Genomic DNA, 10681 nt, shown 5'->3' with positions numbered 1-10681 from the left:
TATTTACTGCGTGTCATATATAGTGTTAGTTCTGAATAAAATTGAACCTATTTCTCATGCAGCACACCCTGAGCTGTGTATTCAAATCTCTAATGTGCATAACCCAATGGAAACTGGAGAATTTGATGTTCATAATATCTGGTTCGAGGGAATCCAGATGGAATATGAAGTGCTGTACCTCCAATTTGCAGATGGTTTCAGTTGGGCAGTGCATAAGACCATGTATAGACATGTCAGCAAGGGATGGGATGGGGAATTGAAATGGGTTGTCACTCAGAGATCCCCGCTATTGCATCAGACAGAGTGAAGATGCTAAATGAAGCGATCTCCCAGTCTGCATCCAGTCTCTCCAATGTAGAGGAGGCTACAACAGGAGCATCAGATGGAGTGGATGACCCCTGCAGTTTCAAAACTGAAGTGTGGCTTCACTTGAAATAACTCTTCAGAGCCCCGAATGGTGGTAAGGAAGGAAGTGTGGGTGCAAGTGTAACATTTTCTGCTGTTATAGAGATAGATATCAAGGGGGCCATTGGTGAGAAGGGATGAAGGTGGAAAGGGGATGAGCGGGGAAGGTGAGCCTGGTGTGGGATCATATAGTAGGTGGCAGAAATTGCAGAGAATGATATGTTGGATGCAGGGGCTGGTGGGGTGTGGTAGGTGAGGACAAGGGGTATCCTCTCCTTGTTATGTCTGGGGGCAAAGGGAGCCAGGGCAGATGCACAGGAAATGGAGGATATGCAGATGAGGGCCGATTTGATAGTAGTGGAGAAGGAGGACATCTCAGATGATCTTCTTATGAAGACTTTGTCCCTGGGAGCAGATGTGACAGAGACAGAGGAATTTTGAGAAATGAATAGAATCCTTATAGGGTGTTAAGAGGTATAGTTGAGGCAACTGGGAGTTGATGAGTTTGTGGTGTCTGTATCCATTCTTTCTGAAATTCCTCTTATTGTTTTCTTCATTGATCACCATCTATTGCATTTGCAAGCAGTTGATGAAAGGTGAAATATATACCATAATTCAATAAGTACAGTAAAATCCCCATTATTTTACACCTACAGAGATGGTGGATGTTGGATATGCGTATTTTCTGGTTGAGTGAGACTCACTCTTACAATGCCTAATTAATACATCAGAATGAAGAATGCACTATTTAAAAGACAAAGGGCAATACAAAATGCAGTAATTTGAAAAAAAAAATCAATTTTGTAGTCTTTAATTATGTAAAGTTCACTTTAATCAGGTAATTCCTGTAAATTATAAAATTTAAATTCGAAGTCCAGTTGCTGGCACTGTAACAGTGGTACACTAGCCGCGACGGTAAATCTGCCGCCACCATAATTAAACCCCTCCCTCAAGTTTACAGATAAAGCCTCACTAATATACTTTATAGTAATAAAGCTAAAGACTCCTACTAGGAAGGAACGGAGCGGGGGAAACTTGCATATGTCAGCATTCCCCCGTGCGGTCCATCCACCCATTCTTATTTAATTGAAATTTTATTTATTCTTCAATTTTTTTTCCCAATTGTTTGAGTTTCTGGTTGATTGAATTCGGGACAATAGGAATTTTGCTGTATATCTGGGAAGAGTTAACAACAATTGTTCTAAAAAAGACTGGAGGCAGAGTGCAAGAGTGGAATGGATCTGTCTGAAGTATTTATGATCAACACTGGAAGGTTTAAGCTTTAGCACCAGCTTCTCAATGGTAAATAAAAATGGGATATTAAATGCTGGGTCAGCCTACAAATCCCATATTCCTTGAATGAATTTAAAAATAAAGTCAAAATGCTATTTAAGTATACATGTATGGAGTTCAGCAACTGTGTCTAGTGAGTAATTAATAGTCCAGACTGAAAAGACAAAAGCTGCAAGATCACCTTGGGTCACTGGTTTGGACTGCAGCTGGAGAGAAAATTGCTTTTAAATGACAACAATCTTTCAATAAACAGGGACATTATGTCAAGGAATTGAATTGGAAAACAACGTCTGCAGGTCTGGATGTTACATAGAGAGTTTACTTAGCTGGAGAGTTTTTGAGAAAAGTTGTCTGACTAGTGAAGCGTGCTTAGTGACCTTTTGTAACAATTTACTACAATTATAATACTCAGATGAATTACTATGTTTTTAAATTGGATTGCAGGAAGACCACGTGTGCAGAGTAAATTTCCATAAAGAGTTGTAAGGCTTTCAGCGGATCTGAATTCACAAGTTATAAACAAGAGTCAAGATACAGGAAGGCTTTGTCTACACTTTGGTCATGTTTTTGAGATCTATGTCCTCCTCAGAGGAAAGATAGAATTGTGCATAAAGATTTCAAGTCAAGTCAAGTTTATTGTCATCTGATTGTACAAATACAACCTGACAAAACAGTGTTCTCTGGACTGCAGTGCAAATCATGTAGACATAGAATGAGATGTAATGCACATACAGACAAACAATTCACATGCAGGACAAGTATTTTATATATACAAGTAAATAAATGAATAAATAAATAAATAGATAAATAGATGTTGTTTTGTACATATGAGTCTCAGATAGTTAGTGCGAGTAAGTTTTTTTTCTTTAAAAAATACAGAACTTCTTCCCAGTCCTTGAAAGATCTTACCAGCCTCTGAATGTTTCATTTGCAACTGCTTCTGAAGTTCCTTCCAAAGTAGTTTTCATTGTCTTTGCAAAGGCACTGGTACCTCAATGTCTCACTTCCAACAAGGCTCTTGCATTTGAAATGAGATGTCTTTTGTGAAGTTTTACTGTCTTTTTGCGAAGTAACCTATGAGTCTGTATGTCCTACCCAACTGAACAACTCTGCCCATTGAAGTAAAAGGTAAGGCAATAAAAGCAAGATAAAATAATGCCAGCTTCAATTTATTATATCATATGTAATATGTACTTCATATTCTTAAAAGGAAGTCTTGTGGAAAGATGCTATTTGTAGTCACAATTGTGACTTCATGATATTTCACTGTAATGTACTGTCTGGCTATCACAGAGGACAAGGAGAAATGATTTCCTGGCTGCTCCAATATTCTTCCAAAACAGCCAAAACCCCTTTCCAGGATTTGCCATTTCATGGCATCTCTAACCTAAAGTGGTGAGCTGGACATGTCAGCAGCTCCAATTATCCCAATCCAAATTTTAAGTGTGTTTTAACTAATCCAAAATTCCTTGTTTCCTGCCTTGTACATGGATCTGCGCACACAGTGGTGTTATGATACATGCAACAGTAGAAATTATTTGACATCCGCAAAATATTAATTACTTCATCCATTGGTGAAATACTTTTAAAAATCTGCAGATACTTGAAATTGAAATAAAGTGCTGGAAACTCTTTGCAGACCAGGCACAATCTGTGAAAAGAAAAATTAGAGTTAAAATTTCAAGGGGTGGTGGGTGTTATATAGTCAAGAACTATGTTGTAACCGTGTAAAAATACACCCTTCTCACTGTAGTAACTGTAGTGCCCCATTGTGGGGAGTATGTATATGTATGTGTATTTGAAAACAATTTCCTGAGATGGTGGAAGACATCAGTAAATAAAGTCTCTTTTGTTGTTTGGATCTTGCATCTCTAAGTTATTTAAGAAGCCTCCCAAGTAACACAGAGACATAACATGGTGGCAGCGGTATAAGAGAACAGGAATAAAGGCATACAATTGATTGTAAATCACTGAAATATGAAGGGGAAGAAGAAAAACAACATTGCTGAAAAAAATGGCTGGAGCAACAGCAGTTCACCCAGTGATGGACTGCGAGGCTGAAGACATTGTTGAATTGTTTAATAAGTTTCAAAATAAGTGCAATTTAGCATTCAAAGGCTATTTTAAAATTGCAACAGCGGAGGAGGTCAGTTAAATACTTCACAGGACAGAGGAGTGAGGCCTTGACTTGTTTAATATCTGGGAGCTTACAGAGGTGGAGAAAAATGATCCAGAGCAGATATTTGCAAAGTTTGCTGCTCACCTTGAACCCAGATCTAATCATAGAATTAAACGGTGTGAATTTCAAGGCTTAATGCAAGAGACTGATGAAACTGTTGATAGTTTTCTCAATAGACTAACAATTGTTGCTACAAAATGCAGATTTAAGGATATAGAGGAAAGATTAGTTGATCAACTAATATGGGGGAGTGCCCATCCTGAAGTGCAAAAGTCTCTTATAGGGAAGGATAGCTTGAAGCTGGCTGAAACTACAAACAGAGCCAGTGCCTTCGAAGCTACAAGGATGCAAATTAAATCCTTATCTATGCAGACCCACCCACAGAGAAGGAAGGGTTGATGCTATAAACACACCATCAGAAAAGTGCAAACCCCCAAGACCTTCAGGAAGTGCAGCAGATAACACCCCTTCGATGACCAAAACAAATGCCTCATATATGGTTCTGAATATAGAGACTGTGGTAATGCAAACCACTGGCAAAGATGTGCAAGACTGTTATGAATAAAGCAGGAATACCAGTGAAGAACAAAGACAAGAAAAAGATCCACCACATAAAAGGAAACAACAATAACTCTGACACCCAGATAATGGACATAGAATCCATATACCTTCATGAGATGTCGGGTGAGATGAAAGAAAGAAGCAAGTTGCACAGAAGGATACAAATACAGAGAACAATCCAGAACAAGCCTACAATATTTAACCTAAAGGTGAAGCTGGATACTGGATCACAAAGCAATGTCTTTCCACTCAGTCTCTACTGCCAGATGTTCCCAAAAAAACATAATAAAAGGGTAACCAAAAGATGGTGCACTGGAAACAAAAAAAATTCACATTAATACCCAATGGTGGACCCATGATCAAACAGCTAGGGTGAGCTAATATCAATGGCTGCCATAAGGGAAATAACATCCTCTGTATGTTCTATGTGGTAGATGCCAATGGACCAGCAACTCTAGGTCTGGATAGCTGCTGGGAATTGCAATTGATCTTTGTCGATTATGAATATCCAGATGAAGAACATAGCCAAAAGGATCAACAGAGACACTCCACTGGAGAAATAACCTCCACTCACAAACAAGGCATGAGCATGTACCCAGAATGCTTTGAAGATTCAGTTGGATGGTTTGGAGACTTTTAATATCACATCACCATGGATCCCATCGTCCCTGCTCCAGGGAAAGGTCCACTAAAGCTTAAGAAGAAGTTGGAGCAAGAACTAAAGGACATGGAAAGGATCCAAGTCAGAGCCAAAGTGACTGAGCAACTGACAGGGTAAATTCCATAGAGGTCAAAGAGAAACCAAATGGCCACTTGAGAATATGTCTGTACCCTAAAGATGGCTCACTACCCAACACCAACACTAGAAGATATCACAGTGGAACTAACAGGATCCAAAATCTTTAGCAAGCTAGATGCTAAGAATGGATACTGGAATGTGAAACTAGATTAGGAATCAACACTACTAACAACATTCAAAATTCCATTTGGTCATTACAAGTTCCTGCGACTACCTTTCGGCCTAAAGGTGAGCCAGGATGTGTTTCAACAGAAGATTGATGAGACCTACAGAGGGTGTAAAGGTGCTGTTGGCATCATGGACAACATCCAGGTTTTTGACAGAGATGGAAAAACTCATGATCTTCATCTACGTGAGCTCATGGAGAGAACAAGAGGAGCTGGAATTAAACTTAATGCAGACACATGTATTATAAAAGAGAAGGAATGTCAATTCTTCAGAATGGTATACACTCCTGATGGAGTAAAGTCAAGCCGAGAGAAGGTTAAAGCCATTGCCGAGATGGAGCATTCAAAGGTTAAAAAGGAACTCAGAAATTTCCTTGGGTTGGTCCAGTACATGAGCTCTTTCATACCACATATGCCAGACTATATAGCAAACATCAGAGAGTTGCTGAAGGAAGATGTGGAATTTCAGTGGTCACCATCACATCAGAGAAGTTCTGACCAGCTTAAAGAAATAATTTGCAGAGAAGTGGAGTTGAGATACTATGATAGAGAAAAAATCCCTCACTCTGGAGGTAAATGCATCTAACAGAGGACTTGGTGCAGCATTAGTGCAAGAAGGAAAACCAATAGCTTTTACCTCAAAAGCACTAACAGCGGAGACCAGATATGCCAATATTGAGAGAGAGAGCTGATGGCAGTCGTATACGGATGTGAAAAGTTTTACAAGTTTCTGTGTGGAAGAAAGTTTATAATGGAAAGTGATCATTGCCCACTGGAACACATCCAGAGAAAGAACCTAAACAAGGCACCAGCTAGACTGCAGAGATTACTTCTATGACTACAATGCTACGACTTTGACTTAAAATACATACCAGGCAAAGAGATGATGTTTGCTGATACCTAGTCATGACTTTCCCCAAATAAAAAATATGAAATGGAAGATACATTATCTCGTCAGTGAGACCAGTAATAAATTAAGCCAGATCAGAGAAGAAACCAGTGAGGATGATGTGTTGCAAATGCTTTCTCAACAAGTAATACAAGTATGGCCAGATTGGATAAAGCAGATACAGCCTTCAATACATCAATATTGGTATATCAGAGACCACATATCATTGGAGAATGGTATTCTGCTGGCTGGATCAAGACTGATTATACCTGAAACAATGCAGAAAGAGATTCTCCAGAAAATACATGAAGGTCACATGGGAAGGAGAAATGGAAACTCAGAGCGAAGTTAGCCATGTAATGGACTGACATATACAAAGACATTGAAAATATGGTGGCTACATGTCAAATATGCCAAAAGTACAGAAACACACAATAAAAAGAGGAAATGATTTTCACCGAAGTACCTGCCAGGCCTTGGCACAGAGTGGAAGCAGACTTGTTCACCGAGAATCAAGAGTGGTATTTAATAGTAGCCTGTTACTACTCTAAGTTTCCATTTGTCAAAAGGGTAAAAGACCTGAGAGCGTCAATTATCACTTCATAAATGACAGTGCTCCTTCTTGAACAAGGAATACCCAACCAAGTGAAGTGTGACAATGGAACACAGTTCACATCACAAAAATTCAGAAAGCTGGCTGCAGAGTATGGGTTTGTTATCACTATATCATCCCCATACTACCCCAAAGGTCATGGGTTCATTGAAAGACGTGCAAACTGTGAAACGTACACTAGTGAAGTGTCACGAAACAAAAGAAGACCCATACCTAGTTCTTCTATCATATCAAGCAACACCTTTAAGGATTGACATGAAGCCCCTGGCAGAACTTCTAAATGGCAGGAGATAGAAAACAACTCTCCCAAGCAAAATACACCCTTCAAAAGACCAGGAGTAAATCAGAAGACTGGGTGACACGCAAGAAGGATGCCAGCATTATAACAATACACACAAACATTGCCAGAACTCTTCAGAGGGCACCATGTGCATATTCTTGTTTTTGAATATTTTATTCAACATATGAAAACTATGATACATTTAATCAAAAAAGATAAACATTACAAACATAGTAAAAATACATGGTATATATAAATCCCTCACGACCAACCCATCTCCCCATACCTATCCCATATCCTCCCACCCATACCTAACCCTAAAGAAAAAGAAAAAGAAAGAAGAAAGAAAGAAAGGAGATATAAACCACAATGACATAATTAGATACTATGGATTAGAACAGCACCATGGACGAAGAATTCACAATTTTAAGCCCATATAATCCAAATAAGGGCTCCAAACATTTCAATAAAAAAAATAATTATTACGTAAATTATATGTTAATTTTTCCAATGGAATACAGGATCTCAATTCCATATGCCATCTTTGTAAACTCAAACCAATTCAATTTTTCCATGTAATCGCAATACATTTTCTAGCAACAGCTAATGTCAATCTCAAAAATGCTATTTGAAATCTAGTCAACCTCAATTCCAAACTCAATTTTTTAATACTTCTTAACAAAAATAAGAATGGATCCAACAGAATTTTATCCTAAAATTATGTTCTAATAATTCTTTAAGTTGCATCCAAAAAGATTTTATCATATCATATGACCAAATAGAAATTAAAAAAGAATATACCTCCTTTTGAGATCTAAAACATAAATCTGAAGAAGATAAATTATATCTCTTTAATTTTTATGGGGTTAAATATAATTGATGTATAAAATTATAATGAAATAATCTATATCTCATATTAATAATCTTAGTTATACTATTTTTACATAAATTCCTCAAATCATCTTGATTAATCACAATCCTTAAATCTTTTTCCCATTTTAACCTAGACTTTTGCAAATCTAATTTAAACATTTTATTCTGCAATAATGAATACATTTCAGATATAAATCTCTTCTTCCCACCTTCTATAAGTAAAGTTCCAAAATGAGATTGTCTAGATAATCTCAAAGTATAACCAAAATTATCCAGTAATAAAGCTCTAACTTGATATTAACATAAAGAGTATTTTTCAGTATTTCATATTTCTCTTTCATTCTTTGAAAAATAAAATAAAATAGCCCATTTCAAAACAATCTTGTACAATTTTAATTCCATTTTGGTCCCATAATTTAAAAAACTGATAATTAAGCATAAATGGGAAAAGTTTATTCTGATACAAAGGTGTTTTACCAAAGATTTTCCCTTGTGTACCTATTTCTTCATTTACCACATTCCATAATTCCATCAAGTGTTTTGTATTAAAATAGGTGACTTATAATGACAGCAATTTAGAATTCCATTTAAAAATAAATTGATCCATTTTCTTCTCACCAATTTGAGATAAATCAATATTTGCTCATACCAATTATTTTTCCAAATCAAAAATTCTATTAATAAATTTTAGTTGTGCCACTTTATAATAATTTTGAAAATTCGGAGTTGTAAATCTCCTAACTCATATTTCTAGGTTAATTTTTGAAAGGAAACACTTGCATTTTATCTTTCCACAAAAATTTTCTTATAATAGAATTCAACTCTTTAAAAAAAAAGGAAGTTTACAAGGAATAGACAGTAAAAAAAAATTATTGTAATCTCGGGAAAACATTCATCTTGATACAATTACTCTGCCTATTAATGTTATCAGTAAATCTTTCCATCAATTTAAATAATTTTTAATGTTATAAATCAAAGCTAAATAATTTAAATCATACAAATTATTTAAAAATTTATCTATTTTAACTCCTAAATACTTAATATAAATACTACCATCTAAATTTAATAATATTTTTACAAGAAGTAGAATCTGCCTTAGACAATTACATAATTTCACTTTTTTCCAAATTCATTTTATAACCTGATATTTCTCCATATTGTTCCAACCTATCATATAGCTGTTTTAAAGATTTCTGAGATTCTGTTAAATATATCAAAACATCATCAGCAAAAAAAAATAATTTTAAACTCATCAGATTTTACTTTAACACCCTTGATATTATTATCTTGCCTTATCAATTGTGCCAAAGGTTCAATAACTAATGCAAAGAAAGCTGGTGAAAATGGGAAGCCCTGTCTAGTAGATCTTTCCAGTACAATTAGCAAAGACATCTGCCCAATTGCCACAACTCTAGCAATAGGATTTTTATATAAAGCCTTAATACAACCAATAAATATGGGTCCAAATTTAAACTTTTCCAATAATTTAAACAAAAAAATATCCATTCTACTTTATCAAATGCTTTTTCAGCATCTAATGATAAAACCATAGGTAGGTTTGATTCCTCCCGAGAAATATGAATCAAAGAAATCAATTTAACAATATTACCTTTAGAATAATGATTTTTTAATGAATCCAGGTTGATCTAAATGAATCAAAGTTGGTAAATATTTTGCCAATCTATTTACTAAAACCTTCAATATAATCTTATAGTCAACATTTAATAATGAAATGGGTCTATAAGATTCAACTTTCAAAGGATCTCTATCTTTTTTAAGAATAACTACAATAATTGCCTGTGATAAAGAATCTGGAAATGAATGAACTTCCATCATCTGTTTCAATATTTCCATTAACAAACGTATTAACAAATCCTGAAATTTTTGATAAAATTCCATAGAAAATCCATCTTCACCAGGAAATTCCCTAGGCATAGATTGAAGAGCTTCCATTAGCTTCCAAATCTTTAATATCCCGATTACTCAAAGATGGTAGATTAAGATTAAATAAAAAAAAATATCAATTTTAGCTTAATCCTTCTCTAATTTGGAAGTATAAATTTGGAATAAAATTTCTTAAATGCATCATTTATTTCTTGGAGTTTATGCATAATTTTAGAATCTTTCCTAACGGCATTAATTGTTCTAGAAGCCTGTCTGACTTCAACTGCCAAGCTAAAACCTTATGGAGCCTTTTCCCTAATTCATAATATCTTTGATTAGTTCTAGGTTAATAATTTTTCAAACTTATGTTTGTAATGAAACTTATGTTTCTTATTCATCAATTGTATTTTTTTTAATCTCAGTTGAATCTGCTGTATATCTTTTTCTAATAACTCTATCTCTTCCTCCAATTTATTAACATCCGAAGAATACTGTTTCTTAATCTTTGATGAAAAACTAATAATTGTTATCTTAAATATGCCTTCAAAGCATCCCATAAAACAAACTTACTATTAACTGAATCCATATTTATTTTCAAAAATGCTATATTTGATCTCTCATAAAATAACAAAATTCAATATTTTTAACAATAAAGAATTAAATCTCCATCAATATACAGTATTTACATTTTCCAAACCTGTAGATATTATTAACAAAAGAGAATGATCTGATAACTAT

Source organism: Narcine bancroftii, chromosome 1 (genome assembly GCF_036971445.1).
Source record: "Narcine bancroftii isolate sNarBan1 chromosome 1, sNarBan1.hap1, whole genome shotgun sequence".
Taxonomy (NCBI): Eukaryota; Metazoa; Chordata; class Chondrichthyes; order Torpediniformes; family Narcinidae; genus Narcine; species Narcine bancroftii.
This window is presented reverse-complemented; position numbering follows the sequence as displayed.